The sequence below is a fragment of the Engystomops pustulosus genome, chromosome 1 (assembly GCF_040894005.1).
Source record: "Engystomops pustulosus chromosome 1, aEngPut4.maternal, whole genome shotgun sequence".
Classification (NCBI taxonomy): Eukaryota; Metazoa; Chordata; class Amphibia; order Anura; family Leptodactylidae; genus Engystomops; species Engystomops pustulosus.
In genome coordinates, this window is record NC_092411.1 from 296,488,042 (window position 1) to 296,494,663 (window position 6,622).

The window sequence follows — 6,622 nt, forward strand, 5'->3', positions numbered from 1 at the left end:
ACACACGACTCATACACACGACTCATACACACGACACATACACACGACACATACACACGACCAGGGGCGTTGTTAGGTCAAAAGATCCGGGGCACGAGTCCCGGATCTTTTGACTGGTGCCCCGAATGTTGTCATCTGGCTCCCTCTACTTTCATCTCTATTTGCATCCTCTGGATGCTTATAGAGATGATTACTGTAGTGGAGCAGGGTGCCGTCAGCACCCTGCTCCACTACAGAGCACATAAAGCAGTTCTGTGCTGTAGTGAGAGCTGCAGGAGGCGATGACATCGCGTCTCCTGCTTCAAGCAGCGCCCTCTAGCAGCCTGGAGCAGGAGGAGCTGTGTAGTGACGTCACAGCATCCCGTCCTGCAGGTGGAGGGGAAGAGGAAATCAGGAGTGAAGAGGGGTAAGTGTAACTCTTCTTTTTTAATAATACAGTGTGCATATGGAGTTTTGGGGTCATTACTTTATGTAGAGGCTATCCCTGAGTAGTGGGAGGTTATAATATTACTAATAATATTACTGTGTGTTTGTGGCTATTAGTGTGAGGGGGATATGTGGGGTCTTTTAGTTAGTGTAAGGGGACTATCACTAAATGTGGGGCCTATAAGTGAGTGTAGGGGGGCTATTAGAAAGTGGAGAGCTATGTTACTGAATGTGGGGCTATTAGTGTGTATGGAGGCTATTTTTGAGTGTAGGGGGTTATTAGCAAGTGAAGGGCTACTACTAAGTGTGGGGAGTATTACTAAATATGGGAGCTTTTAGTAGTGGAGTTATAAGTGGCTGTTTGGCTATTAGTGTGTGGGGGGGGGGTAATAGTGAGGGGGCTGTTACTGGATGTGGGGGCTATTTGTTAACATAGAAGGGCTATTGCTAAGTGTGGGGGGCTACTAGTGAGGTTATTACAAAGTGTATAGGGGGTTATGAGTGAGTATGTGGGGCACTTACTGTGTGGGGTTCTATTACTGAGTGTAGGTGGCATTGTTACATGTCAGGCCACATTTAGGGATCATTATTAGGTGGGTGGCACAATGTGGGGGCTTTAGTAAGTGTAAGGGCCACAAGATAGGGGTGTGGTGGCATACAGAGTGGGGCCATAATTGTGGCTTAATTGTAAAATGTGCGGCTTAGAAAGGTGGATTTCATAATGTGTTACACTAGGGGGGCATTACTAGTATTTTTAGGACTTTGTGTGCGGCTGTATTACATTATAGAGTTTTAGGGGTAGAAGAATGATAACACTGTTAGGGGACAAAAATTTAGGGACGACAGAAAAGTGTAGAACATAAGATGTGGTAATCTCCATAGGCACAGCGCATGGCTGCATAAAGAGAAATGATGGCGGCTTAATGGAGAACATGAAGAACAACTACTGCTCTGGATATAATAGGTAGCATTTCTACTGTGTTTTCTGTAAGTGCAGTTTTTTTCAGGTGGAAGCATATAGGGGGGGGGGGTGTACAAAAGGGGACTCAACTGAGAATTTGGTACGTATGCATTGGGGCCCATGCCCCAGATCTTTTGTGACCCTAGCAACGCCACTGCACACGACACATACACACGACACATACACACGACACATACACACGACACATACACACGACACATACACACGACTCATACACACGACTCATACACACGACTCATACACACGACACATACACACGACACATACACACGACACATACACACGACACATACACACGACACATACACGCGACACATACACGCGACACATACACGCGACACATACACGCGACACATACACGCGACACATACACGCGACACATACACGCGACACATACACGCGACACATACACGCGACACATACACGCGACACATACACGCGACACATACACGCGACTCATACACACGACTCATATACACGACTCACACATACAGTACATATAAACGCCCTTTTAACACATATATAACAGCAAAAGAATGGAGAGCGCGAGTAGTAAGACAAGGGACATATTATCTATATTCTCCCCTCCTCACTATCTACCTATCTGTGGTCTGTAACCCTCGCTACCCCCTGTCATCAGGGCACTTTAGTAGACGTCTGCTAGGTCCGTGCCTATGTGATGCAGGAATACTATTAATATGGTCTCAGACTTTAATTAACCGGGGATCATAGCAGCAGTGGTCACTGTTACACCAGGATGGTGTGCAATAAGATTATTCATACTCATTGGATGTCTCGTTATATAGTTTTTATATAATGTTGTTGTCTGCTCTTCGACTAACTGTACAAAAATGTATACAAATATAAAAAATATAAAAATCATAAAAATATTGAAAATATTTAAACAATATAAAAAATGTTCACACTTTTACATGTGGATTTCCAGTAATTGAGAGTAAGAACAAAGCATAAACATTTGATCAATGAGGGTCCAACCACCAAGACCCCCAGGAATCAGCAGAATGAGGGAATTTGCCAAAGACCCCCCCATCCCAGAAGTGTCGTGTGCAATGGTGGACGGGAACTGTGACTGCAAATTGTATCCAACATCAATGTCAGCGATTTCCTCCAGCGAGACACAGCAGCTCCCCCGCTCCCCAGAAGATAAGTCCTTCCTATAGCATAGTGTATAGACGTGTCCTCCCCTCATCCCTCTGTACGTGATATAATACATGTAGTGGATGAACCTCCAGCAGAGATGACACGTGGAATTATCAATGGTGGCCACAGGAGGTAAATAGATGGGATCTTATCCGGTGAGAACGATGTCTGGGGCCTCCATGGAAAGGTTCACGAGATGACGCTGACCAAGGCGAGAGGGAGTAGAGGAAAGGGGGGGATGGAGAAGAGAATAAAACCACCTGGCAGGAGATCGGTGACCTCCTCCCCTTCCCTTTCTCAGGTGATCTCCAGTCCACATCCCCAATTTCAGGTTTTGCTTAGAGGATTTAGGATAGGAGAGGAGGCCATGAGGTGGCTTTGATGCCCCATCTGATATCTGGGAGCCTTTTATCCGTAGAGTGATGTGTGAATGTTGTTACTAAAGGAACTGATTATAAGAGAACCGGAGGGAAGTATCAGACCCCTGAGGGTGGTGGCACACGTGGCGTTTTTAGTTCTGCGTTTTCAGATCATAAAAAACGCAAACGGGCTAAAAACGCCACGTGTGCCACCACCCTAAGTAAGTGAGATGTGACTGGGGTCGTATAAGCTCGGCAGTGCGGGTATGTGCGGATATGGGGCCAGCAATGGCCGACTCTCTGGGTACAGCCTCTTATTGCTATAATTGCTCATGATGTTATGTGTCTTGTTCATATAATATGACACACTGGGGCAGATTTACTTACCCGGTCCATTCACGATCCAGTGGCGCGTTCTCTGCGGTGGATTTGGGTCCGACCGGGATTCACTAAGGTAGTTCCTCCGACGTCCACCAGGTGGCGCTGCTGCGCTGAAGTTGCCCGAGGCCCACGGGAATGCCCTGAAGTTCACCGAGCCACCGAGTCCCAGGTCAGTAAGTCCAGTGACAGTGGAGAACTCTGCAGCACATTCCTGAGTCACAGGACCGGCGGATGATGAAACCTCACGCCTGGGGCTTCTGCTGATTCTTCTCTGCGTCAGATGACGAGTTAAAAAGTCACCAGGAATTCGGATCATTGTAAACCCAAGTAAAGCAGAACATAATAATGTGACACAGGACATTGTCTACATTCTGTCCCATCAGCCGGAGGAGACCCGAGCGTTGTCACACATTACTCATGGAGGTCGCTGCTCTCACATTTTGCTGTTTATTAAAGAGGTTTTCTGGGGTCTGCAACAGCTCCACTCTGGCCCAATGGTGGTGTGTGGTATTACAAGCCCCAAACATTCCCATACATCTGAGCGGCAAAACCGGCACAATCCATGCTCAAGCGTCAAGATGTTCTCGTAAGAAAGTGGCCATGTTTTACAACCCCCTTTAGGCCGACGGCACACGTGGCGTTTTGAACCCATTTATGGGCCGTTTTTAAGCAGCGGTTTTTGAAAACGCATCAATTTTTGACCTGTTTTAATTAAGATAATTGGTAAAACTGCTCAAAAACTCATGCGTTTTTTAAACGGACTGCTTAAAAACGGACCATAAATGGGTTCACAACGCCACGTGTGCCGCCAGCCTTAATGTTTTATATGAAATTGATGTTTCGCCTTCCAGCTCTTTATTCTAGGACTTTGCCGGGTGTGGACAGATCCCATTCCCTCTTGTGTCATCTCTCATCCTCATAGACTGTAAGCTCTTGTGCCACCCCCTCATCCTCATAGACTGTAAGCTCTTGTGTCGCCCTCATCCTCATAGACTGTAAGCTCTTGTGTCACCCTCTCATCCTCATAGACTGTAAGCTCTTGTGTCGCCCTCATCCTCATAGACTGTAAGCTCTTGTGCCACCCCCTCATCCTCATAGACTGTAAGCTCTTGTGTCGCCCTCATCCTCATAGACTGTAAGCTCTTGTGTCACCCTCTCATCCTCATAGACTGTAAGCTCTTGTGTCGCCCTCATCCTCATAGACTGTAAGCTCTTGTGCCACCCCCTCATCCTCATAGACTGTAAGCTCTTGTGTCGCCCTCATCCTCATAGACTGTAAGCTCTTGTGTCACCCTCTCATCCTCATAGACTGTAAGCTCTTGTGTCACCCCCTGATCCCCATAGACTGTAAGCTCTTGTGTCACCCCCTCATCCTCATAGACCAGTGGTGGCGAACCTATGGCACGGGTGCCAGAGGTGGCACTCAGAGCCCTTTCTGTGGGCACTCGGGCCATCACTACAGGACAGAGTTCACCAAAAAGGACCAAATCCACCAAATCTTGCTGCAGTCTCGGGCAACTTATGAGATGCTGCTCTAGGCACTATTTTAAAGCGACACTTCATTTGCTGTTTGGAACTGGGAATAGAGAGGTGGTGTTGACAGAACCGCTTGATCTTTGGAGGTCATCCAGCTGGAGCCAACATTCTTACTCTACAGAGAGACCCTCTTTCTTTCAACTGTATTGGTGGCCTCAGGGGCCGATACAATTGAAAGATGTGGAAGAACAGGTAGCAATAAGTTACTGCTTAAAGTGCCATGTTGGCACTGCACAGTTAATAAGTGGATTTTGGTCGTAGTCTGGGCACTCGGTCTCTAAAAGGTTCGCCATCACTGTCATAGACTGTAAGCTCTTGTGTCACCCCTCATCCTCAAAGATTGCAAGCTCTTGTGTCACCCCCTCATCCTCATAGACTTTAAGCTCTTGTGTCACCCCCTCATCCTCATAGACTGTAAGCTCTTGTGTCACCCATCATCCTCATAGACTGTAAGCTCTTGTGTCACCCCCTCATCCTCATAGACTGTAAGCTCTTGTGCCCCACCTCCTCATAGACTGTAAGCTCTTGTGTCACCCCTCATCCTCATAGACTGTAAGCTCTTGTGTCCCTCCTCATCCTCACAGACTGTAAGCTCTTGTGTCACCCCCTCATCCTCATAGACTGTAAGCTCTTGTGTCACCCCCTCATCCTCATAGACTGTAAGCTCTTGTGTCACCCCCTCATCCTCATAGACTGTAAGCTCTTGTGTCTCCTCCTCATCCTCATAGACTGTAAGCTCTTGTGTCACCCCCTCATCCTCATAGACTGTAAGCTCTTGTGTCGTCCCCTCATCCTCATAGACTGTAAGCTCTTGTGTCTCCTCCTCATCCTCATAGACTGTAAGCTCTTGTGTCCCCCCTCATCCTCATAGACTGTAAGCTCTTGTGTCACCTCCTCATCCTCATAGACTGTAAGCTCTTGTGTCACCTCCTCATCCTCATAGACTGTAAGCTCTTGTGTCACCCCCTCATCCTCATAGACTGTAAGCTCTTGTGCCCCCCCCCCTCCTCATAGACTGTAAGCTCTTGTGCCCCCCCTCATCCTCATAGACTGTAAGCTCTTGTGTCCTCCCTCATCCTCATAGACTGTAAGCTCTTGTGTCACCCTTCATCCTCATAGACTGTAAGCTCTTGTGTAACCCCTCATCCTCATAGACTGTAAGCTCTTGTGTCACCCCCTCATCCTCATAGACTGTAAGCTCTTGTGTCGTCCCCTCATCCTCATAGACTGTAAGCTCTTGTGTCTCCTCCTCATCCTCATAGACTGTAAGCTCTTGTGTCCCCCCTCATCCTCATAGACTGTAAGCTCTTGAGTCACCTCCTCATCCTCATAGACTGTAAGCTCTTGTGTCACCTCCTCATCCTCATAGACTGTAAGCTCTTGTGTCCCCCCTCATCCTCATAGACTGTAAGCTCTTGTGTCCTCCCTCATCCTCATAGACTGTAAGCTCTTGTGTCCCCCCTCATCCTCATAGACTGTAAGCTCTTGTGTCACCTCCCTCATCCTCATAGACTGTAAGCTCTTGTGTCACCTCCTCATCCTCATAGACTGTAAGCTCTTGTGTCCCCCCTCATCCTCATAGACTGTAAGCTCTTGTGTCCTCCCTCATCCTCATAGACTGTAAGCTCTTGTGTCCCCCCTCATCCTCATAGACTGTAAGCTCTTGTGTCACCCCTCATCCTCATAGACTGTAAGCTCTTGTGTCCCCCCTCATCCTCATAGACTGTAAGCTCTTGTGTCACCCTCTCATCCTCATAGACTGTAAGCTCTTGTGTTC